The following is a 27,335-nucleotide window of genomic DNA, read 5'->3' as shown; positions in this document are numbered from 1 at the left end:
CTGTTTTTGTTGATCATTTGTAATGGATGAGCTGGACTTTGGGGTATTCTAGAAGATTCATAAGAAAACCATAAAGGAGATTTAATTATAGATCTATCATGTAGGTCAAATTTCAGTTACTTATTTAGACTGATATCAAGTCCCCGTACCAGGCTGGCAAGTTCTAGGGGAAACCTGCAGAAGATAGTTGCACTAAGGTTACAAGGTGTGAAAAGCATAACCTTAGTACTGGCCTTTTAAGGGGAAGTCCAAATTCTGCAGCCCAATTTGGAATTAGAGAAAATTCATAATGAAGTTGGGAGGAGACTTACTGGGGTCTATAGGACAGAGTGGTATTATTAGAATAGCATTATGTCATCCTTCACAAATCTTGAGAGTAGTATAGTGCTTCATGAAACTCTTTCCCAAGAAAATAGCTTTTCACTTCCTTTCACTTTCCATAAGATCATAGAAACACACCTACTCTCACACACACACCCTCACACACATACTTCAAGTCTCTGTACAAAAACTAAACCATAATTCACCTGGAGTGGATGGTCTCTGCTTCATATTCTTCTACATAGTGTGTAGAATTTTCATTTCAGGACCATTACTTCCAAAATTAAACCTGTGCTTGACATCTAGTGAATATCCTAGATATGAAAATCAGAAAGCATCGAGGCAGTTCTTAAGACATGTGATACTTGATATGTTAAAACTGTAAAGCAGCTTCTGTTCTACTAATGCTGCCTAAATATTTTAGGGGAGACTTGTCACTTCCCATGTTAAATACCGTATAGGTTCAAAGGTTAGTACTAGGCTAACTGCCCTTGTGGGCCATTTTAAGCCTAGCCAGTCACCCCATGTGAGAATCAAACTCTGCACCTTATGTTTGCAAGATAAACACATTAACCATTATGCCAACCTCCCACATCACTACAAATTACCTACTTTCCCCAGAACAACATGAGTTCAAAGGATGACATAGAAGCAACAACACATAGCTGCCCATCAGTATTATAAAAGCCTCAGAAATTCCACTAAATATCTAATAAAAACCAATAAAACACTACTATATTAATAGACAAGCAGCGAATTATAAAAACCCCAAAACTTTATGGACTACAATCAGCCATCTGATAAAACTTGTAACCTCAATACAACCTACACCTACTTCATCTAAGCAGATTGACAGCATAACAAATGAATTCAGACCCACTTTATCCAAACAGTAACCTCTATTAATAAATCCTCAGCACAGGCCGATGCAGGTTCCTGTCATCCATTGTTAGCCCCCAAAACACTTACACTCAAACCAGTCTCTATTTCTACAATCCAAAAACTATTACTAACCTTAAAACCTGCCACCATTGCCCCTGATGACATAGCATCTGTGAACTAAAATATTGCTGCTGTTGCCCTAGCTTTTTCTGTTTCCATCCTAATCAGCTGCTTCATCACTGAATGGTATGTCCCAACCCTATGAAAAAAGTGCTACATTCTTCCTCTCCATAAAGTTGGAAACTCAAATGAGATCTCAAACTTCAGGCCTAGGATGGCCCAGTGGTGCAGTGGTAGCGTTATCACCTCACAGCAACAGGTTCTCCAGTTTGACTGTCAGCTGGAGTGCCTTCTGTGTGGAGCTTGCATGTACTCCCTGCATTTGTGTGGGTTTCCTTCAGGTGCTCTGGTTTCCTCCCATGGTACAAAGACATGTGTTTGGAGTATTTCTCCCTGGACCTCTGCTGAAAATTGGCTTTGTTCCAAATCAGACTTTCCCAGTAAACAAATGTTAAATAAAATAAATAAAAATACTGTCTCCACTCTCAACGGTTCTGGAGAAGTGTATCTAGGCAGAACTTCTCAGCTTTCTCAGGATGACTACTTCCTTTCCCCTAAACAGCATGGTTTCCATCCTTTCATTGTATAGGTACAGTTTTCCTTAGTTTTGTAACTTTTAACCCATTTCAAAACTCTAGGAACTTAGTCTCAGTGCTTTTCCTAGCTTTATCCAGAGCTTTCAACATGAAATTCCACTAGAAATAGCTTCAAAAATTAGCCCACTAATCAATTGTTAATCAGTAATGCGTAAAGTGAGATTGTGAAAAATAAGTCTGACAGGTACTCCCCTCCAGAAACCCAGTGAAACCTGAATAGAGAGATAATAAATCAGCAAGCAAAGGAGAATAGTGTTGCTGGGATTGAATTCACCCCCAAGTCTTGGTGAGCAACTTCATGAGGTGGACCCTGTTTTTCACAAAATCTCACCAAGATGGCACTGATATATAGATTGTATTTTATATATCATATATCATGGACAGAATAGTTTAAAAAAAAAAGATAGCTGGGTACACAAGACCCAGGATAACAAACGGTCCAATACTGGGAGGTGCACTGGTACCAGGACTGAAAAAATGATAGCATAGAATCCTCAAGATATAGGGACATCCCTACAATGGGACTAGGCCACACCCAGGGGAGGATGTCCCCTCTTGTTGTAGAAGGAAGTTGTAGGCCACAAAAATCACAAAACTGATAGGACAAAAAAGAGCCATGAAGATAATTGAGTGGACTATTGAGGATAAGAAAGAAGTTATGTATTATTAGTATTATGCAAGAAGCCCAGAATTTTCAGACAGAAGGTATACAAAAAAAATTAAAGGAGAATTTAGAGGAAAGAAAAATACTTGCACAAGAAAAACTTTTAGAAGCTTCAAATAAAATTTGTGTTCATTAATACCACAGATTTATGAAAAACATTATGTAGACCAAAAAACCTTGGGCCTTTTGGAAAAAGAAGTGACCGAGGAAGTGCAAAAATATAAAGAAGACATTCTAGATATTTTTGAAAGGTATAAAAAAGCAATATGGACATGGGACAGAAAGAGAGATCGGATGTGATGCAATATTTATGCAAAGGAGAAAACCATATTAATCAATACAAAAAAAAAGCAGCCCAAAAGATATTCAAACAGAAATACAAGCAAAGGCATCCAGATATGGAAAATTTCACAATACAAAATGTAAGATCACAAAGAGGGAACGTGTAATAGAAAATTGGTAAGGTAGAAGTTAAAAAATAGAAGCTGAAGTTATGGAATACCTGTGAAGTGATAAATTTAGTGTAGAAAGTCTAACACAGGTTAAATCACAGCATAATGGAACAACGAGTCCCCCAAATAAGGAGAAACAGGAGGAGCAGGGGATATCTGAAGACAAAATATGGACATGGGAAACAAAAAGGGCAGGATTCACAAAGCCTCCGTGTAAGAGTTATAACTCTTACATGGAGGCTGCAGTTAAATGGAGTGATGTCAGCATGCTCTGCATATTCATGAGAGCATGCTGAATCACATCTAAGTCTAACATGGTCCATGTAAGACAGTAGGGGGCGTGTCCGTAGGCCGAGCTCTGCAAGCGGACACGCCCCCAGAAGAGTAAAAGTGCCCAAAGTAAACACCCACGACAGAGTCCACGAAAATGTGAATAAACACAACACAACACATGCCCCCACAGACTATGAACAGAAAATATATAAATGAACATGTGATATATTTTTTTTAAATTGTAAAGATGTTTAACCGTGAGTGCGCTCGTTTGTGCGGGCGTGCCCGTAGTGCAGCTACAGTTAGCAGTCAGTGGGAAAGCATATAAGAACTAAATATGCAAAGTAAGCCAAGAAGCAATAATGTAGTGGTAGAGATGTCAACTGAAGAGCAGGCATTCATGGTTCGAGCCCCCACAACGCCAACTTTTATTTTTAGCAAAATAAGCACGAAGCAAGTCCCTGACAAACATGTACACATATAAAAATCACATTTTATGTAAAATGTAATGAACTAGTCCATTTATTTTGAAGAAATGTGAGGTAACAAAACAATAAAAAAATGCCAGATGTGCCTATAGCTGAGCTACAGTTTAACAAGGTGAGTGCATCTGCCCGTAGGTGAGCAGTGGTTTAACAAGTGCAAAATGAGTGCCCGTAGGTGAGCAGTGGTTTTACACACTGAAACTGTGTGCCCCTAGCTGAGCTGAGCGTACTATGCGTGCTGACAGCCAAATGAGGCGTAAGCCAGCGCACCCCATTTGCGCGGAGCTGCGCACCGTGCCAACAAGCTAACCGATGGGCGACGTTGAGCAAGCTGTAACAAAACTGCCTTTACACAGACACACCCCCTAGCCTGTCTAGACAGTCATAAAATATAAAAAGCAGTGGCCAGGTTCGAACCCAGGATACCATGCACCATAGTCAACTTACTGAACCACTAAGCTACGACAGCTGTACTCAGAAATGCAGTAATAGCAAATATATAGGAATGAATAGAAAGTGGAGCATGACAAAGCAGGTTTTGTGAAGTGGATAAAATTCCAAAATGGCCAATCACAGATAAGTGCGGGAAAAACGGCATATATAAGCCCCATAGGTGGGAATACACAGCATAAACGATTGTAGAACTGACTTGCAGCCAGAATGTCAGGTGTAGGTGAGGGTAGTTGCTTTCGAGCACAGAGGTGGGGCATTGAGGAGTCCAGATACATGGTCTGGCTCCTAGTCCACAATCATGAGGCCCAACTCATGCAGGGCCAGGTCCTGTGGGGAGCATATAGGGCTGAGGCGTGGGACCGGTTGGCTCATGATCTTACCAGTGCCACAGGGATTCCAAGGACTGGTGAGCAGGTCCATCACCACCATGCTGACCTGAAGAGACACAAGCAGGACCAATTGAACCTTTGGATCCAGGAGGCCCGGCAAATGCCCAATGCCCCACTACTGAGTAAGTTACATTTAATTATGTATGTAAGAAATTAAATTAGCTGATATTATGGAGATGTGTATTCCAATATTACTTCATTTATATTACAGCTGCAGGTGTCCGTTCTGCGAACCGCAGAGCCTATGGCGATAGGCTGGTGCGGTTGCGCCACCAGGCAGGTCAGTAATCCACTCCCAGTAACTGTAAAGAAATATAAAAGTATGACAGTTAGCAAAAGAGTGCAGTGTAGTCACTAAGTAATAAAATGTGCAAGTAACAGTGTAAAAGTGTTTGCAAGTATTGCTTGATTACAAAAGTGTGTTGCAGTCTGAAATCCAAACAGAAAAATGAAAATGTCTGAAATAAAGTCTGAAATAAAGATGCCCCACCTATAATATCATAGTGCACAACCTGCAGCAGGCTGAAAAGTACAGCTGCAGAAGATGAGTAACTCACATGTGTGAAATATATCCCTGTTGAAATACTGAAACATGACAGAAGTGAGACTGCTGGAAAGGATTGTAATAACTACAGGTAAAACATGTCAATAAAGCCTAGAAGTAAGTACCATCCTGAATAGTAAAATGAAAACAAGTGAGAGGGTGTGAGAAAGAGTTATGAATCCACCAATAAAGTAGTAATAACCACTGTATAAAGTATACTGCAGTCAGTACAGAATGAAATGAATGTGACAAGTAGAATCAAACTGCGAAATGTGTCCAAAGTGTTGCTGCAGCTGGAATGTGTATCCCAAAATCTGGATATGCTGCTCTCACTCTGCAATATGCAGATAGTATGATTGTCTGAAATATCAAACATCCACAGTTGTCTATAGCTATATAAAGCAAATGTAGCAGGATGATGTAGCTGAACAAAGACAGATATGAACGTGTATGAATAACAATAAAATGTATATTGATGTAGCAGTTACAGTCCTATCACCAAATTGAAGTAGTTATCATATAGGAAACTGTAGTTAGAACAGTAGTGTGTATATATCTGTAGCTATTAGAAATGTACAGCATATGTATTGGTATTCGAAGGTGTTAATAATATTTTCTTCACCCCACCTTATAGCCACATATAATCCATTCCACGTGAAATGGTATGTGCAATCACAATTAACACCCCTGGACATTTGTCCTCATGGGTCATAAATATTTGCATGTCCGTTGATGCATCTGCCCTGTTCATACATCCAAACCTTATGGCCTGTTGCCATCAATCAACCCTACATGTTGTTGGACTGTGTATTGCTGTTCAAATTATGCATGTGTTATGCTTGCTGTTCAATGTTGTGAATATCTGGGTGTTTGGTTAATGGGAATACTAATGCATGCTGTTACAACTAATTGCGAATGGTATTGTATGTTACTAACCTAAACTGTCATGACATAATGCAAAACATAGGACGACAGGGAAGGCGGGTTACAGCGGACCCACCTCTCCCACCTCAGCTGGCGAGTGCACCTGGCACTAGTGCCCAATCTGGACCCTCCTCCGGTGGCCCTGTGCCACCTGCGGGTGGAAGCGCTGCAGAGGATGGGGCCCGTCCCCCCTCTGCAAGCATGACTGGAGGAGAACCACCACTCACCCTCCGTAGCATCTGGGCTGTGGTGCGTAGGGAGATCCGGGACTCTGTTCTCGAGCCCCTATGCCAGCTTCAGGCATAGGTGGCACAACTTACGGGCATTCCTGTTGCCCGGCCTACACAGCCCCCAGCACAGCCCCGTCCTGGGCAGTGAAGGAACAGTGGCAACTGCCCATGGGTGGGGATATCAGTTCCACTGTTGCCATCTGTGGGCTCATGGGCTCTGGATATCCAAACCTCCGTCCCCGTCAATTATGTAACCCCCCCACACGTGTCATACACTGCCCCTGTATGCGTCTTGTTTGTCTTGTCTGTTGACCTACCCAACCTACCTCCCCAGCTATACCGACTTCCTTCACCTGGCATACCACTCTCACCTGAAAAAAAAAAGGGCACTCTGTACCCACAAAAAAATTATGCCCCATACATAGCTGCCCATTCCGCACATATGTCTACCAGACATGGAAACTATCAATTACAATTGGTTGTACAACAAGTATTATTGTTGTCCTTACACCTCTCTCAGGGGTGGAAGGTATCAAATGTCACACCAAATTACAAATATATGCACAGCTGTTGCTGATGAAGAAATGGGCAGCTATGGGCCTTACCTACATCCCTCCTGCAAAACCCAAGCTTGTTTCCCTACTGTCTTACCCTCTTTGTGACCCCTTTTTCACCACTTTCCTGTCTCCCCATTTTCATTTCTTTCAAAGAAAATAGTGCGGGTGTGCGCAAGAGTAAGCACGTTTAAGCGGTTGTAAGCGGGTGTGTGCGTGTGTGCGTGGACCTGAATGCCAGTGCACATGCGGGAGCTCCGCGCAAACCAGCGCTAACCCGGTTACAACTGCTTAAAAGTGCCTTAGTCATTCTGATTGACAGGTCCTGTAGTCAGTTCAAAAGCAAAATAAAATCCCACTGTCAGTCCCGAACCCAGGAAACAGTAGTCTGCATGACTTACCACTAAGCCATGACTGTTATACAAGAACATTGTGCTAAAATAAATATATCATGTAATAGTAGGAATGAATGTAAAGGGAATATAGGATGTGTAGTACACAAAGCATGTCATTTAGAATTACTGTCAAAACTAGTGGATTTCCATAATAGTAGTGTGGGAACAGAAACAGCCATGCTAGTTGGTAGCTAGTAGGTAATAATGTCACTGTAGCACCTTGCAAGCCACACATATACTCACAGCAGGATAATCACTGCCCATACCCCACAACCTCTTACAGGAACACATCCGGACCAAGTAATAAAATATGCGGAGCAAAGGCCCAAAACCAGGGACACATTACAAATAATGTTACAACAAACGCAGACAGTTCAGAGAGTAACAGGGTCTGCATTTTGTGGGATGTTTGGAAGGGTATGAAGTCTGAAACTTGAATATTTGTCACTATATTCTGACTTGAGCCCAGAGTGATTTGCTAGAAAAAGCTGTGCATGAGATATTGACCAAAATATGAGGCAGAAATGTGGACAACCTGCAAATATTTGTACACATGAGAGGTCTGACACCACCATATTTGAATAGTTAAGAGCCTAGACATAGCAACAGTGAATGACTTACAGGGATGCCCCACAGACTCCATGTGAAATATACAAACAGTAGGCAGAAAGGTGTAACAACACATGCAATGGTAACTATGGAGTCCTGAAAGTATTCACCACTTGCATGGCAGAATAAGTGTAGTAATACATATGCTCATGCTAACCCACAGTCACAACTGCAGCATACCAGACAATTTAATGGGTGTACCCCACTGATATGTACCATTCCATGAGGCAGATAGATGAACCTGAGAGTCTCTGGGGCCTGCTCAGCAGCATACTCAAATACCCTAATAGATGTCAAGGCCCACACCATAGCCAGACCACACTGCATGCTGTAACACCCTAGCAGATATAGCAAGCATTCCAAGGTGTGAATGTACATGGAAAATAGGAAAGCTACAGCAGCACACTACAATCAGGACACCTAGCAGGCATACAAGTAGTGACTGTAAAGGGCAAATATTGAAGCCTTAGCAACAAAGTGCAAGCAAAAGTGAAAGGAAAGCACACACACACACACACACACACATTAACAGTAGTAGTAGTTGTAGGTGTCAGTGTACATACACAGTTAGTACAGGAAACTGGAGAAATGAATGGAGGAATGTTAATCTACAACACAGCTGGAAATATGAGAGAGATACCAACCTTTACACTCACAGAACATTGTCCACAGCATACCAGCATGGTCCCTGCCCTTAAAATCTGAAAGGGCTACGCCTATCTCACATACCTTTTTATAGCACTGTTCTGAAATCACAGTGAGAACTGCAATCAGTACACAACTGGCTGCATGCAATTAGCAAATGCTGGCTAACAATTGGTGCAGAGACCATCACATGGACATATGCAGATACCTACAAAAGTATGCTGTACTCCCAGTCCACACATGCAATACTTTCATTGCACCCTGAGGAGGACGTGAGAGACAGACAGACAGAGAGAGAGAGAGAGAGAGAGACAGAGACAGAGAAAATTGAAATTAAGCAGACACATACAAAACTGTTCAGCAACAGCCACCTGAAAGCTGACAACTGGCAAGTGGAGCAGCAGGACAGAAAACCAGATGGCAACACAAGCAGCTGTGACAAACACAGGTAATGTAAAGTAATACTATAAAGGTCTACATACTGCAAACCCTCCATATGTGTCATTGGTCTGTATCCATATGTATATGAAGATGTGTAAAGGGCAGGGGACATACAGCAACTATCAGTGAAGGCTGTACATACATTTGTATGTGAGAGCATCTATGTGCACATATCAATGTAGGTTGACTGTAGGTTGTAGTGCAATGTACAAAGTAGGTTTCACAGTTATGTATGTTTAGCAGTATGTTAGCGTGTGTGTATACAGTATGGTAGACAAACATGTTGATATACCTGTCTATCATATGGATATGTATGTATGTCAAAATATGTATGTATGTATATATATATATATATATATATATATATATATATATATATATATATATATATATATGATATGCATATATGTATACATACATAGAGAGAGATGTAGGAATACATAGACAGATGTAGATAGATAGAATATGTACAAACATATATATGTAATGCACACATACAGATATAGATATATGTAGATACATATACATAGACAGACTGATCTGACTATCTACAGGTATGACTGTATATGACGACCTCAACACCCCCTGTCCCACCCCTCTGTCCCTCTCACCCCTCTGTGTCCCCCCTCCATATCTATAGCAATATATGTACATCAATATATATATGTGTATATGTATACAGACATATATATATATATATATATATATATATATATATATATATATATATATACATATAGATATATCTATATACATATATATATATATATATATAGAGAGAGAGAGAGAGAGATGTATATATATTCTGAGTGAGGCACATGTGTACAGATGTATTGCAACAGGTGCCTGGTGACAAAGGCATGGAGTGAACACCAGTGTCAAAACTGGAGTACCATACCCCATTTCAAATCACCTACACCAGTAACCACCAGATATGTGATTGGCTGCCCACCACTGCATGTGTCAGGGTTGAACAGGGTCATAAATGTGTACAGTAGTGCCCCCAATGATATTCACAGTGGCACACTATTGCTGGAATACCTGCACATGGTATGTGTCAGCAGACATGGTGTGTCAGCTATGGACATGTAGGTCGGTGTACCCCTCCACACCACATAATGGATGACATGGTATGGACCTCACATGACAGCTACAGATATGGAGAAGGACACAGTGACATGTACAACACTGTGACAATGCACTCAAACACATTACCAATGCACAGTGACTGACAACACCACAGAGTAGAAACATACTACCCACATAGAGGTTACCACTCCCGGATTTACATACGTAAGTCACACCCATGACAGATGTCCAACAACCATAGTAACACCTCACACCCATCCACAACCTAAATGACTGCTGTGTGTCGTCCATGCCACTGCAATAGAGAGCACATGTGTAGGTAAAAGTTCCTACCCACAGATAAGACATACCCTGCAATAAACCACACAGTGTTAAGACGCAAGACTCCCCATGAGTACATGTCACACATACCCCTGCTGAATGTTAGTCAGATAGGTAATATGCCATATGAGTCACCCTGTGTAACTGTGTGACAGCAGCAGGTACCATCACACCACATGTGTCACAATGGTCAGGGTAGCAGAACAGTATGCTGCTGTAGTCCCAGGGCAATAGCATATTGTATAGTATTGTATTGTAATGTAATGTATTGTGTTGTATTGTATTGGTATGTTGAGGTGCCTCCTTCGTGGAGTGGAACCACTGCTGCTGTGCACCAGTGTACAGGTACATATCCTTTAGTCAGGCTAGTGTTACATAGCACTTCTATATGTGTGTTTAGCTCCTGTCAGAGTTTATGTAGCATGCAACTGGGGATACCATCAGGTCCCAGTCATGTTGTGTATTCTGCTTTCATGAGGGCTCTCACCTGGACATCTGTGATGACGGGGAGGTTACAGTCAGCTGGGATAACTATGTCTTATTTTGGGGGAGAGGGTGGGGTGACACCTGCACTGAACCTGTCTGCCACAATGTTGTCAATATCTGTGGTTTCAGTGAAATATTTGTTGTTGTGTACTAACTATGGGCATAGAGGATGGATTCTTACCAGGTTGCTAACATAACTGAAGAAGGCCTTCTGGTTATCTGTAGTGTCCCTCCTGATTTCCCTCTCAAAGTTGCCCATGGATGTTTGTATGATGGAAAATAGATCCTTACTAGTGCTGCTCAGACATGCCTTCCCTTTATGGAATTATGCTCTGTCTTGCAGTAGCTGCCATCTTTTGTAATACAATCTGTCTATGGCTGGGGTCCACCAGACAGGATGCTGTCCCTTTGTGGAGAGTGTCTTGGTCATATATGGGATTGCATGATCCATGCATTCTCGGAGATGTCTGTAGAAAGCATTTGTGTAGGGGTCAGCATTGTGGGTTGTATCTGCCACTGGCCCAGTGGGCTGAAAGGATACCATGTCACTGTTACAAAGTGTAAAGTTTGCATCTGCAATGTTATTCACTATAGTCGTTTGTGCTGGTGGTGGAGGTGGGATATGTATATCCAGGGCAATTAGTGTGTGGTCAGCTCACAGTAGTTGATGATGTAGGCTATACAGTACCTAGATACAAACCCCCAGAGTGAGGAGGTGCTCTGGACCTGAATCAGTGTTCTGACTGCTGGGGTTTGGTAGTATGTCGTATGGAGTGTGCCAGGTACTGTTGCACAGTTGCTGGCTGAGCACTGATACCTGGCCATTTACATGTGTATCCACCAATAGACAGACAGATGCTATATATGTGAGATATGTTGTATCATAACAGTCGAGTAGCATGTGTAGTATGTGTGCCAAATTCTGCTGACATATATTGCTGATATCAGGTTATTTTCATTTTCAGGTACATGGCTCACCCGCGGAATCCCGCTTACTCCACAGCTGAGGATGAGGAGATACACCAGAGCCTGGTGCGGGATTATGCAATACTCTTTTCCCGCACCAGCCAGAATCAGCAGGAGAGGGCTGCACTGTGGCAAGACCTGGTCTGTCGGGTAAATGACATAGGCACGCATAATAGGACATATGAGCAGGTACGACATCACTGCAGTGATTTAATCAGAAATGTCCGTCAGCGTCGTCGGATATGCACAGGCAACAGGTCGCCACAGGTGGTGGGTGGCTGCACATCCACCACTCACCAGACTGGAGGGACTACTCATGAGTGTAGTGGCTCCAGTCCGCCAGCAACAACAACAGCAGCAGACATGCATTATGATGGAGGCTGGAGCCACGCAGCAGCAAGACAGGTGCAGGTAATATGCCATATGTATAGTTGACTGTTGTGTACACTGGTAGTTAATGCATGTGTGAGGTGTGTCCTTGGTTTGTAGCTGTCACCATAGTATTTAATGTGCAAGTGTGATATCCTCAATATTAGCAGCTGACCTGTGAAAGGCGACTGTTGTACTACTGACCTGTATCATACTCAGTAACAATGGCACAGTTGTGCCCACTGACATTAGTTTCTTCACATCTGCAGGTCCCTCTGGTGTAACAGCAATGCAGCCTATCCATGCTGGTGAGTGTGTATTAACAATACCTGTAATAGTCGTCTTGATAGTAATAGTAATATTAGGCTCACTTAGTAGTGCTCTTTGTATGCATATAGGTGTGTCTGTGTCTGTGAGTTGATATCACGCATACTGAGTACTGTACAATTGTGTGCAACTGTGTGCATGTGTGCATGTGTGCATGTGTGCATGTGTGCATGTGTGCACCTGTGCATGTGTGCATGTGCGCATGTGCGCATGTGTGCATGTGTGCATGTGTGCATGTGTGCACCTGTGCATGTGTGCATGTGTGCATGTGCATGTGTGCATGTGTGCATGTGTGCATGTGTGCATGTGTGCACCTGTGCATGTGTGCATGTGTGCATGTGTGCACGTGTGCATGTGTGCATGTCTGGACCTGTGCATATGTGGATGTGTGCATCACTGGTAATGTGTAGACATTGTAAACTGTGTTTCCTGTTTCCCTCCCACAGGTTCTGGTGCTGCTCTGGTGTCATGCAGCAGGGAACCTGAATCAGGTGCCATGGGTACTGATAATGATGACATCTGTGTAATGGCACAGGAAGGTATGCCAGGGTCTGCCATTGTTCAGCCGATTGACAGTACACAGCTGTCGACCCCATCAATGCGCACAGTTATCCTGCCAATACACCCTTTGTCACCAATGTCCCTAGGTGATGGACAGCATACAGTGGGCATTGACCAGGGTAATGTGGTATCTGTGGCACATGCCTCCCCACACAGCAGCCATGGGCATGGCCCAGAGATGGTACCACACAGACAGATGTCCAGGGGTTCTCGTGGGAGCATCCATGGGCGTACTGCCCCTGTCAGACGTGCCCACAGAGGTCTTACAACCTCAGCTATGTTTCAGGCTGTCATGCAGGCACAGTCACGTATGGAACAGTACACCAGACAGGGTCTGAGGGAGCTGACAGCATGTCGCACAGCCATGACTGACAGTATGCGTGACATTGCGTCTGCCATCTGTAATTTCACCGATGTCATAGACAGACGTTGTGGGGACATATTAGACCGGTTCCACAACTACATGTCCATGAGCCAGGGCGATGGTGGATGGTTGAGGCATCGATGTGGGTGTATGCCAGCAACAGCAGCAGCTTGCAGTCATCGCGGATGACAACAGGGCCGCGGCCGCCCCCATAGTGCCAGCAGCAGCCCCAGCAATGCTGGGTCTGTGCTGTCATCAGACCGCCCCAGGAGACCACGTGCACGTGGCTCTGGCCAGGCCCGACAGGGATCTGTGTCCAGTCAACGAACACCTGCTTCTGATGACAGTACCCAGTCTGGGTTGGTACCGGATACGGTCCGTAGCACCCCTGCAAGGCACAGGTACCGTGTCCATGGCCAGAGACACTGATCTGTATGACCTGGCAGGTACAGTCTGTGGCTGTCCACAAACACCAGTATATGGCAGCCGTGAGGTGGAACTGTGTGCATCCATACACACATGTGAATTGACAACACCTAGGGCTACCGCACACACTGCATCAACATTGCCCCACCTTGTACTGCTGTCCCTCACCAACACACATACACATACATGTCAATCGGTGGTATCGGTGGCTGACTCAGGCATACCAAGTTCACACCCTGTGCATATGATGAAACTGTGCCACCTCCTGCAATCTGTAACATCAGTGCAGGTACAGGTTAACATGTTGCTGATGCACAGGGTGACTACATAGACATGTAGTAATAGTATCATGTTGTTAACAGTACTGTGTGCTGAATTAATTGTGGGTATATCACAGCATGCCTGATGCAGTAAGGGTGTGATTGTCATGTACTGTTATCTACACCCATGGTAAGTACCATAGTGTATCATCTGCACATGTTGGCATACTGGTGGTAAGGATGTCAACAGAAGGCTACATACATAGGTAGCACAGGGGATAAGGTAATGAATGTATTAATACGCAATGATGGACATGTAAACTGCAAGTGGCATGTTGCCCACACTGGACTCTGCAATGCGGATGTTTGAGGATGTTGATATGTGTGCAGTACTACACGACTGGTACAGGACACACAGGAGCACCCTAGCACTGCAAGCTCACATCTCATACCATGCTAGACAGCCCCAACACACAAAACTAACTGTCACAGGAGGGAGAGTCCCCATACATGTCAGGGATACTGTGGTGGCAGGCCAGGTAGCACACATCCTACTATGTATGGAACCACTGAGTGAAGGCTCAGTGTCTGTTATTTGACATGTGTATTACTGCAGGTATGAACACATGGGTTTCCATCCAGTTATTGTACATCCTGACAGTACATGGTCTGTACACTTGTGTGCGCTGAGATTGGACCGCTAGCCATCTGACCTGTGTATTTCCATGTACATGTGCATAGTGCCTGCATATTTGCAGTGTTACCTACTGGAAGTGGTACAGCTTGTTTGTTGTACAATGGACTACATGCAGCCCTGCTTACTGTAGCTTTGTTTGCATGCATGTTTGCTTGCAATTACCCTGGAATACTGATCCCATCTACAATGCATAGTTATAGAGCTTCTGTGGACTCCTAGTGCCATCTGCATAGCTTACTATATGTATGTCCATGTCTCACTTGACAGAATGTCACTGTTTGTCCTGTTCACATGTACGTTGCCTGTGATACATTGCATATGACTTACCTGGCATTTGTCCACGTGAGCAGTCATATATGCTACTGCTAACTAATCACAGGCACTACACCCTCACATATTCATCTTCTGTTGAACCACCTGCTTCGCTAGGGATGGCTTGCACCTGTCACCCCTGGGCTTTCAGATATTGGCAAAGGCTCTTGCTACCCCCATAGTGCCTATGTTAGGCAAGGCTCAAATGACAAACCCACCTTCATAGGTAGCACAAGGGATAAGAAACTAAGAGTAATGCTACCCAATGCCAGAAGTCTAAACCTCAAGATGCATGCACCCAAAACTCTCCTTGGCATGGAGAACATCAATATCTGTGCAGTAACAGATGCCTGGTTCAGGGCTACCGAGAGCACCCCAGCACTACCAGGTTATACCTCATACCATGCTTTTCAGCCCCAAAACTTGGAAGAACCACAAACGGAGGGGGAGTATTGATATTCATCAAAGATACCCACACCTCCAGGTTGGTGGCAAAGCACCAAGCATCAGAGACTATCCATGTGCAACTAACAATGGGTGAAACTGCCTTCCAGGTTATAGCCTGCTACAGACCACCCTACTAAACCCAAGAACTGCACTCGGCCGTCCTGTGAACAGTGGAAATATGAAGGTCTCTCCAAACACCATTATATTGGGCGACGTCAACTACCCAAACATGGACTGGGAGCATGACTAGCTCCAACACCCTAGGCCAAAGATCCCTAGAATATATGAGCTCAAATGCTATGGAACAACTTGTTACCACTCCCACAAGAAGGTGAAACATACTGGACCTGATCATCACCAACATGGGGACTCTATGCTCCAGACCAGAAGTGTATCCCTCACTGGTAAGATCGGACCATAAACTAATCTCACTGGATATTCACATCCCGACCCCACCCCCTGCCCAGAACACCACAGTGAACAACTTCTCTAAAGCAAATTCACACTCCTCAAAACTGAGGTGGAAACCTTCAAAGCCCCCGGGCCTGTGGAAACTACAGACCAGACCACAGATTCCTCTATAAATGCATTCTATGGACACCTTCAGGAATGCATGGGTCATGTGATCCCGAATAAAACCAAGACCCAATCCTCCAAAGGCAGACGTCCTGTCTGGTGGATCCCAGCCATAAACAAACTACACAATAGAAGGAGGAAGCTACTAAATGATACAGCAAAATCCCAAAAAGGGAAGGCATCACTGATCAGTATTAGCAAATAACTACAGGCACTCATAAGAATGTCTAAGGCCAGCTTCGAGAGAAATTGCACAGGACACTAAGGATAATCACAAGGCTTTCTTCAGTTATGTTAGGAACCTGGGTGGTAATTCCCAGATATGCTCAGAGGTAGTCCAAAATGTCAATAGAAACACCAAACCCACAGACATTGCCAACATTTTAGCTGACAGGTTCAGTGCAAACTTCTCACCCCCCTCCACACCGAAAGGGCAAATATGTATCCCAGCAGAGTGCTGCCCCCCTGACATCTCAGATGCTCAGGTAAGAGCCGCCCTCTCCAAAGCAATACACACTGCATCAATGGGACCAGACAGTGTCCCGGGCTGTGTCCTACATGACCTCCAAGACGTGCTACAGCCAAACATAAAACTACTGTTCAATCCCAGCCTTACTACAGGATATGTGTCCAAAGTGTGGCGTACAGCAACAGTGGTCCCTCTACAGAAAGGTGGTGCCTCAACAGATCCTGGACACTATCGCCCCATAAGCCACACTAGCTTGGTCTGCAGAGCTATGGAAAGGATCATCATGGACCACATAAATATAGATATTGGGGACCTACAGACACTGGTTCATACCCAGTTTGGCTTTGTTAAGGGCAGATCCTGCCTCTCAAACCTGGTTGATTTCTTTGAAACAGTCACCAAGGCCATTGACGAGGGGAAGGTGGTCCACACAGCCTACCTGGACCTGCAAAGCCTTCAAAACAGTACCCCACTCGGGCATTCTAGAGAAGCTCACCAGCTTAAATATGAGCCCCTATGTCACTAGATGGATTGCACACTGGCTCAAGGACAGAACCCACATGGTTAGAACTGCTGGAGCCATGCCAGACTCCAAACCAGTTACAAGTGGTGTCCCACAAGGCTCAGTCCTGGGACCTCTCTTGTTTGGTATATATTTATCGGAGGTACAGGCCAACATGGAAGGACTGTGGCTGAACAAATATGCAGATGACTGCAAACTGGCCGCCATAATCGACTCTCCAGCCGACACAAGCATCTTCCAAAGGGGCCTCATAGAAACAGACAACTTGTGCCAGAGCCATGGCCTCCAGCTGAATGCAAAAATGTGTATAGTCATCCCCTTTGGCAAAAACAAAGTGCCCACAACGTACCACATAGGTGGTACTCCATTACGTACAGAAGAAGTAATTAGGGACCTGGGGACCCAGGTTGATAGCAATCTCTCATTTGACAACCACGTGGCCAAAGTGGTTAGAAAGGCATTGTATATAGCCCACCCCATCATTAAGGGATTCACATCTACATCAGGGGAGGACATTGTGCCTCTTTACTCATCCCTCATCAGGCCCATAATTGAGTACAATCCCCCTGTAGGGATGTACCTTACCAGACACCTGCAGCAACTGGAAAGACCCCACAAGTACCTCACCAAGAGGATCAAAGGGCTCAAACAGATGCCATATGCTGACCGGTTAAAGAAACCCCAGCTCTACTCAGTGGCATACCACCTGTTCAGAGGCGATCTGTGCCTAATGTATAACGCCATGTCAAACCCGGAATTAATGGGCATGCTGCACCTGAGAATATCCAAATCCCATCGGGCTACACGCTTGAGAGACCTGAATCTCAGCACTGAAATAAATAGGACATGCTGGAGGGACAGATTCATAACCCAGAGGCTCACTTCACTCTGGAATAAAATCCCAGTCCAGGTTAGGCAGAGTCCCTCATTGACTCTCTTCAAGAGGAATCTTGATGAGTGGATGGGACATTGTCGGTTTACCCCGGGTATCACTTCTGTGTCACTGTTAGACAGAGGCACAGTATACTAACCTCGGAAAAGGGCATGGCAAGATATATTTACAATGGATGGCGACAGCCAAACACATTCTGGCTAGGTTCTTCAATGCCCTAGGGCAGATAGCCTAGTATGAAGCTATGAACCTATGTACCTTGTTCCCCATTGGCCCTGTGTGCTGTTAATCACCATGGCAATCACAATACTATGGTAGCATGTGCAAAGGTCAGTTGTCAGTCACCTCTATGGTACAGTTGTGGAATATGTGGGTCATGTGGCAATGTCACAGCTGCCACATGTACACAGTCAACCCTCTCCCCTACACATGGATGTACAACGCATGTATGAGATGGAACTACATAGCAAAACTGGGGACTAAGCACTCTGAACCCAGTACTGGCATAACCTGTCAGGTGGCATGCAATACTACATTGACTACAAAACCAGTCTGATGTAGACCTACACTGACAGCAATACAAGCACGTGTACACACTGGGCCATTCGTGGAGCCTTAGAATAGCATCCTGCCTGAGGGGCACACACCTCTGCAGCTGGCACACAGGCATACGTTATGCCTGAACACATCACACATAACACATAGCACACAAGTCCTGTGTGCCAAACAGTCACAGCCTGTACGGCTAGACAACATACCTGCCACAGTTGTGTTAGCTACCTTTATTGTCCGGTACAGTGTGGTCACGCTCACCAGGCTGGGCAAGGTGAAGGTCACAGTGATATGCCAGTGGGGCACTATGGTCCACCACATAACACAAGCATACAGGTCAGTCAGAGGCATGGACACATATGACTCGGTCATTGTCCATGCCACATACCTTCTCCTGCTGTACTTGTAGGGTGCTGACATCATCAGTGTTTAGAAAGGGGAATGTGCATCCTGTATTGTGTTTTCCCAGTTGCCAAAAGGGACATTTCCCTTACACAGACTTGCACACACACCAACCCCACTCACACTGAGCATTTGCAGGATTCAAACCCCTACCTGACTATGTTATGACACTTGAGCCAGACGCATTAGCGGAGCACGCTATTTGCATTACTGGGAGGTTTCCCTTCTCCTGCTGTACTTATAGGATGCTGACATCATCAGTGTTTAGAAAGGGGAATGTGCATCCTGTAGTCTGTTCTCCTAGTTGCCAAAAGGGACATTTCCCTCACACACAATTGCACACACACTAACCCCCCTCATCCAAACACACACACTTGCAGGATTCAAACCCCTCCTTGACTATGTTATGATACTCGAGACGGACGCATTAGCAGAGCACGCTATTTGCATTACTAGGAGGTTTCCCTTCTCCTGCTGTACTTATAGGGTGCTGACATCATCAGTGTTTAGAAAGGGGAATGTGCATCCTGTAGTCTGCTCTCCTAGTTGCCAAAAGGGACATTTCTCTCACACACACACTAATCCCCCTCATCCAAACACACACACTTACCATTTGCAGGATTCAAACCCCTACCTGACTATGTTATGACACTTGAAACGGACGCATTAGCAGAGCACACTATTCGCATTACTGGGAGGTTTACCTTCTCCTGCTGTACTTATAGGGTGCTGACATCATCAGTGTTTAGAAAGGGGAATGTGCATCCTGTATTGTGTTTTCCCAGTTGCCAAAAGGGACATTTCCCTCACACAGACTTGCACACACACCAACCCCCTCACACACTGAGCATGTGGAGGATTCAAACCCCTACCTAACTATGTTATGACACTTGAGAAGGACGCATTAGCAGAGCGCGCTATTCACATTAATGGGAGGTTTTCCTTCTCCTGCTGTACTTATAGGGTGCTGACATCATCAGTGTTTAGAAAGGGGAATGTGCATCCTGTAGTGGGGGGTTTCCTTCACACAGACTTGCACACACACCATCTCCAGTCACACACACACTTGCCATTTGCAGGATTCAAACCCCCACCTGACTCTGTTATGACACTCGAGACAGACACATTAGCAAAGTGTGCTATTCGCATTACTGGGAGGTTTCCCTTCTCCTGCTGTACATATAGGGTGCTGACATCATCAGTGTTTAGAAAGGGGAATGTACATCCTGTGGGGAGGCAGACGCCAAGCACACTCTGGCTAAGCTGTCATTCCCTGGGGCAAACAGCCTAGTGTTGACCTCTACACCCATATGTTTAATTGTCAAATGCACATTATTTGTTGCTGCTAGACTGTTTGCAGGTCTTTATTGCCATAGCATTCCCTGTTTGTATGAACAACTTGTGGATCTGTGGAAGATGTTTGCATATGGGAGGGATCCACTATATCACGTATGTCTCTGTAGTCATTTAACTGTGTGCACTGGGCAGATTGCTGTAATGTGGTTGGTTCCTGGAATAACACGTACAAATACCAGATATGTGTGGCCAACTGCTAAACTGAGATTTGGCTTAAGTGTGTGAGCATGCCCAGTTCAGCCTTCCCATGGCATGTTGTCTGACATATGTCTCATTTATCAAAGTGTGTGAGCATGCCCAGTGTGAGCTTTCCATATCTTGAACTCTGCAGCCCACCACATTTGTGGATGAGTGTGAACTTCAACAAATATCTCCCATTTATGGTTGTGTGTTGTGTATCATGTTGTGTAGTTACTGTCCAACTGCTTTGTGTGTGAACACAACAGGGATTATACTGTGCCTACAGGGTTTGCATGGGATACTTTGCATACAGTTGTCAACATCCTTTCACACTGACCTAACACTGTAGGACTGTATAGTGTACTGGTTCAGTACTTTGACTGTGGTGGACAGTATCCTGGGCTTTAGTCCTATCACTGCTTTACATTTCCATAGTGAGCACAACAGCCTGGTTAGGGGCCAGTTGTGCACATCTGACCATGTTGCATTATGTTCAGATATGAACTACTTAAACCAGGCTTGTCCAACATTGGTAGTGTATTCCACAACATAGGTGTACATTTGCAAACACTAGCGATGTGCCCTAGGCCATTTCTAATGCTAGTCGGAGAGTGTGTTTGTCCTTTGACACACATTGTAAGTGGAGTTTGCCATGACATATGTCATGGTTAGTATACTGTGCCTCTGTCTACCTGTGACATAACAGTGATACCCAGGGTAAAGCTACCATCTCCCATCCACTCATCAAGATTCCTCTTGAGGAGAATCGATGAGTGACTCTATGGATAGCCTGTACTGGGAGTTTACTCATGGGTGGGGTTGGCTTCTGTGTTATGGATCATGCAGTACAGCTTGGCCTATGTAAGTCAGTGCTGGGGTTCAGGTCTCTCATGTGCATAGCTCACTGCCATTCAGATTGTACAAGGTGCAGCATGTTTATTGATACCAGCTTGGACATGGCTTTATACATCAGGCACAGCTTGCCTCTGGGTGGGCAGTATGGCAGTGTGTGTAGCTGCAGTTTGTTTAATCAGGCAACACATGGCATCTGTGCAAGCTCTTTGATACTCCTGGTGAGGTACTGTTGGGGACTTTACAGTTGATGGAGGTGTCTGCTGAGGTACATCCCGCAGGGGCTATTGTAGTCAATTGTAACGCTGATGAAGGATGACTGCAGAGCCACAATGACCTCCCCTTATCTAGATCTGACAACCTACATGATTAGGTGGGTATATGGTATGTTTCTGTGAACACTACAGCCACATGTTTGTCCAATGCAGGATATCTATCACCTTGTGTCCCCAGGTCTCTCATTACATGTTAAGTACGTAATGGGTTAACACCTATGTGGTAATTGGTGGGCACTTACTGTATATCCACGGGGGTTGACTATACACTTTTCTTCAATTAGCTTGCTGACATGGCTATGGCACCAGTTGTCTGTTTCTATGTGGCCCTTTTGTGGGATGCTTGTGTCAGCTTGAGGGTCATATATTGTGAGCAGTTTGTAGTCCTCTGCAAACATGTTCAGACACAGTCCTTCCATGTTGGCCTGTACCTATGGGACATATATACCAGACGAGGGAGATCCCAGGACCAAGCCTTGTGGGATGCCAGTTATATCTGGTTTGTAGTCTGACATGGCTGCAGCATGTCTAACCATGTCTGTTCTGTCCTTGGTCTGGTTTGCAACCCCTCTACTGACATAGGGGTTTATATTTAAGCTGGTGAGCATATCTATAATGAACACGTAGGGTATTGTATAGAAGCCTTTGCAAGGTCCAGCTACGCTGTGTGGACCACATTGCCCTCATCAATGACCTTAATGACTGTTTCAAATGAGTCAAACATGTTTAGGGGCAGGATCTGCACTTAAGAAAGCCACACTGGGTAGGGTCCGGTGTCAGTAGGTCCCCAATATCTTTATGTCTGCGGTACATGCTGATCCTTTCCATAGCTGTGCAGACCGAGCTTCTCAGGATTCTGGGGTGGTAGTTTTCAGTATCCATTCAGGCAACACCTTTGTTGAGAAGGACCACTGTTGTTGTACACTGCTCTTTGGGTACATATCCTGTGGTAAGGCTGACATTGAGCAGTAGTGTGATTTGGCATTCCATTCGTCTTGGAGTCCATGTTGGACTCAGCCCAGGACACCATCTCATACCATTGCTGCTGTGTGTTTTGCTTTGTAGATGCTGGCTGTTACCTCAGCATTTGCAATGTCAGGGGGCCAGCAGTCTGCTGGGATAGATATTTTGCATTCTGGGGGGGTGGTTTGCACTGCACCTGTCAGGATGTATGTTGGCAATATGTGTGTGTGTTTGGTATGTTGTTTGTGATATTTGTGTGATTCAGAGCATATCTGTGAATTCCCAACACGGTTCCTACCATCAGTTGTGGAAGCCTTGGGATTATCCTTAGTGTCCTGTACAATTTGTATCTTCATAGGTTCATAGGTTCATACTAGGCTATCCACCCTAGGGCATTTGTTAGCCTAGCCAGAGTGTGTGTGGCTTTCGCCACCCCTTGCTATGTGAATATTATGGCCATTTATGATTTGCTTTGCTGTGCCTCTGTCTGGACATGACACAGTGAAGACCCCCAGTGTAACTCTACGATCATCCATCCACTTGGCAAGATTCCTGTTGAAGAGTGTCAGTGAGGGGCTCTGCCTAACATGGAGTGAGATTCTGTTCCAGGGTGTGGGGAGCCTCTGGGTTATGTATCCGTCCCTCCAGCACATCCTATTTCATTATGTGTTGAGGTTGACATCTCTCACTCTCACAGCTCCGATGGCTTTGAGTTTTCTGGGGTGGAGCATGTCCATTACTCCTGTGTTGGACATGGCCTTGTACAACAGGCATGCAATGCCTCTGTGTAGGCAGTATGTGACTGCATTCAGCTGGGGTGTCTACAGCCAGGCAGCATATGACATATATTTGAGACCCTTTATCTTCTTGGTGATGTACCTTTGAGGTCTTTCTAACTGCTGCAGGTGTCAGGTAAGGTACATCTCATATGGGGCATTGTACTAGATTATGGGTGTGATAAGAGAACAGTATAGGGGCACAAAGACCTCTGCTGACATAGATGTGAATCCTTTCATGATACAGTGTCCAATGTAGACAGTCTTCCTAGCCACATTGGCAATGTGAGTGTCACATAACAGGTTACTGTCCACTTGTGTCCCTAGGTCCCTGATTACTCCTTCCATACATAATGGTTTACCACCTATGTGGTAATTTGTGAGTACCTTGTTTGGTATTTGGTGGGACATTCATACTGTCCAGTGTCTTCAGGATGGCTGGGTGGGGTTCCTGTGTGTGAGGGTGTGGTCTGTAGCATGCTACAGACTGTACAGCAGTCTTGCCTACGGTTAGTTGCACATGGGTGGACTCCAATGCCTTGTGCATTGTCAGTTACCTGGACGTATGGGTGTCTGTGCTGAATATGGATACTCACCCTCCTTTTATGTTTTGTTCCAGGTTTTGGAGCCATGACGCATGATATGTGGTATAACCTGGTAGTGCTGGTGTGCTGTCAGGAGGCTTGCAGCAGGTTTCTGTCACTGCACAGACATCAATGTTCTCCATACTGGGGATGGCCTCGGGAGCATGCATATGGGGGTTTACACATCTGGCATTGGTCAGTATTACCCTTATGTTTCTTTGTACTTATGTTTTGTAGGGTGGTGGGTTAGTCTTTTCAGCCTTGCCTATGAAAGGCTCTATGGAGGTGGCAAAAGCCTTATCCGATATCCAGACGCCCAGGATTAACAGGTGCAAGCCATCCCTGGAACAGCTGCGTGGCTTGTCAAGCATGACATCCCAAGCAGACAGACATTGGATCCCCTTGGAATGGCACCAGTAATTGTGCCACTTGTTATAACTGATCATTCCGTGTTTGTACTGTGGCATCATTCTTGGTGAGGGTAGGATGCTGCAAATGGTCAGTGTCATACCGGCCTGGACTACATAATCAGAGAGCTCATCTATGTCTCTTTTCATGTAGTCCGGGGAGGTACATCTCAGGTCATTCACACCAGCATGGACTATGACTGCATCATATTTCTACTAGCTTTGGGATGACCTGCATACTTGTGTTATGTGGCGTATTGTGGCAGCCAACATGCAGCTTACTGTACCCTTTCCCTTGTTCAGTCTGGTGTGCGGGACAGCAGTGTGTCTCGCTATGGAGTCACCTATTACAACTGTATCAGGCATGTTGTTTCTCCTTCTGGCCTGTGACTGTTTGGCACACCAGCTTTGTGTACTATGTGTTGCATGTGCTATGTTTGGAGGTTGTTTGATTTGGTGTCTGCTTTGGAGGCCTCTGTTGGTGTGCTGTGTTTGTAATTCAGGCCTCAGGGAATGTTTTTCTGTGTTTATGTCTTTGGTTTGCAGTTGTGATAGGTCTATGTGGGACTGGGTTTGTGGTGTGTGTGGTTACCTTCTCCTCCTGACTAGTTTTGGGAGTACTGAGTTGAGGGAGCTCAGCCTCCAGTTTGGATAGATGGTTGCATCTCTCACATATATTTGCATTTCTTGGGGAGTTGGGGTTGTCTGTGTACTTGGGGCAGGTGTAACATTGCCTCAAGATTCACAGATTCAACTTGTTGTGGCTGGCCTTAGTGGATTGTATGTGTGGACATATTTTATTGCCATACTACTGATCAGTGATTACTTCATTTTTTATGTTTGCTCTATCATGTAGTAGCTTCCTCATTCTCTTGCATGGTTTGGTTATGGCTGGTGTCCACCATGCCAGATGCCTGCGTGTATGGCATTGTGTCTTGTTTTAATTTAGGATTGCATAATCCAAGCATTCTTGGCAGTGTTCATGGAATGGCTGTATTACAGGTTCTGAGGTGTGGCCCATATTTTGCACCTGCACAGGACCTTTAATGGATTCCACATCAGTTTGGAGGAGTGCAAATATTGCTTTACGCATGTTTTTCACTGTGGTTTTCTGGCCAGGGACTGTGGTCAGGATTTGTATATCCACTGTGATTACTCTATGGTCTGGTTTTACCAGTGAGCAATACACTTCTCATCTTGCCATCCAGTACCCATGTTGCTGATTATCACATCCAGTATGCTTACCCCTCTTGTGGGAGTGGTACATTGTTCCTGGGCATTTTGGTTTATGGATTCTATGAACTTTTGTCCTACAGTGTTGGGGCTAGTATAATGCTCCCAGTCTATGTCTGGGTATTTTCAGTCACCCAATATAATGTGGTTTGGAGGACTTGATATATTCATGTATTCCAGCATAGGCCAGGTGCCGTTCCTGGTGTTGGGACGGTAGTCTGTAGCAGGCTATAAACTGGGGGGCAGTTTTAGCCACTGTTACTTGACCATGGCTAGTCCATGCTGCTTCTTGTTGTGGTACCAACATGGGGGTGTGGTTATCCTTGACAATTATTGCTAGTCACCCTCCTTTTGTAGCTTGTTCCATGTTTTGAGGCTGTACAGCACAGTATGAGGTGTAACCTGGTAGTGTTAGGGTGCTGTTGTGAGCCTTGACCCAGTTTTTTGTTACAGCACAGATATCAACATTCTCCATACTGGGTGAGTTTAAATTGCATGCATCTTGCTGTTTCGACTTCTGGCATTGGGTAGCATTACATCTAGGTTCTTATCCCTTCTGATACCTATGGAGGTGGGTTTGTGTTTTGAGCCTTACCTATTCAGGGCACACTGTGGGTAACAACAGCCTTTGCCAGTATCCATACGGCCTGCACTGATAGGTGCACGCCAGTCCTAGCAGGTGGAGCATCATGTCATGCTCAGCATGTCATCCCAGGCTGGCACACATTGGATCCCCTTTGACTAACTGCGATACTTCAGCCAATTATTGCACTTGATCATCTCATTGTCATATTGTGGCATGATGCTTGGTGAGGGTAGGATGTTAGTCAGGGTCCTCAGGTGTGCATATAGTACATGGTGTTACATTACTTAACACATGGCATTCATGCCTCAGGTGGTGCTGCAGGGTTGCCTCTGTCAGATGCACATATTACACTCCCTGTACATGTTTGTGAGCAGGTCATGTCATTTTAGGCATCCCTGTTATTATTTGAGTGAGTCAGAGGGGTATCATTCCCAGGGTTCCTACTGAGCCAGTGTATGTGCTATGCGTTGCCTCTTTGCCAAGGCCAGGGCATACTGGGCACGCCTCCTTCTGCCTACTGGGGCAGGCTCAGGTTGTTCCTCCTCTGAGTCATGCTCTGCCTGTGATGGCCTTGGCAATGGTGGGGGGCTGTTTGGCCCAGCCCTATGCTGGTCCTGCTGCAGCTGTTTTCGCAAGATCATATTATGTAGCATAGCACATACCATGACAATTTGGGTACATGTAGTTGGTGTGTACTGCAAGGCTCCACCAGATGTGTCCAGACACCGGAACCGTGACTTGAGCAGCCCAAACACACGCTCTATTACATTACGTGTTTGTGCGTGTGCCTCATTATGGCGTTCCTGTTCAGGTGTGTGTGCGTTTCTGATGGGTGTCATCAGCCACGGCTCCAGTGCATAACCTGCATCCCCCATTAGGTGTCCGTGTGGGATGACCCCATTGGCAAATGTCTGGTACAGCTGCGTCAAATGCCAGATGTGGGAATCATGGTAGCTCCCAGGGCAGCCAGCACACACATTCATTATTATGCCCTGGGCATCACACACAACCTGGCAGTTGATGGAGGGGAAGCCCTTGCGGTTAATGTAGGCCCTACCCCGCTCACCAGCTGGTGCTTTGATGCGTATGTGCGTGCAGTCTATTGCA

Source organism: Protopterus annectens, chromosome 8.part1 (genome assembly GCF_019279795.1).
Source record: "Protopterus annectens isolate FY-2018-M chromosome 8.part1, PAN1.0, whole genome shotgun sequence".
Taxonomy (NCBI): Eukaryota; Metazoa; Chordata; order Ceratodontiformes; family Protopteridae; genus Protopterus; species Protopterus annectens.
The sequence above is the reverse complement of the archived record's forward strand: the minus strand, read 5'-3'. Positions refer to the sequence as shown.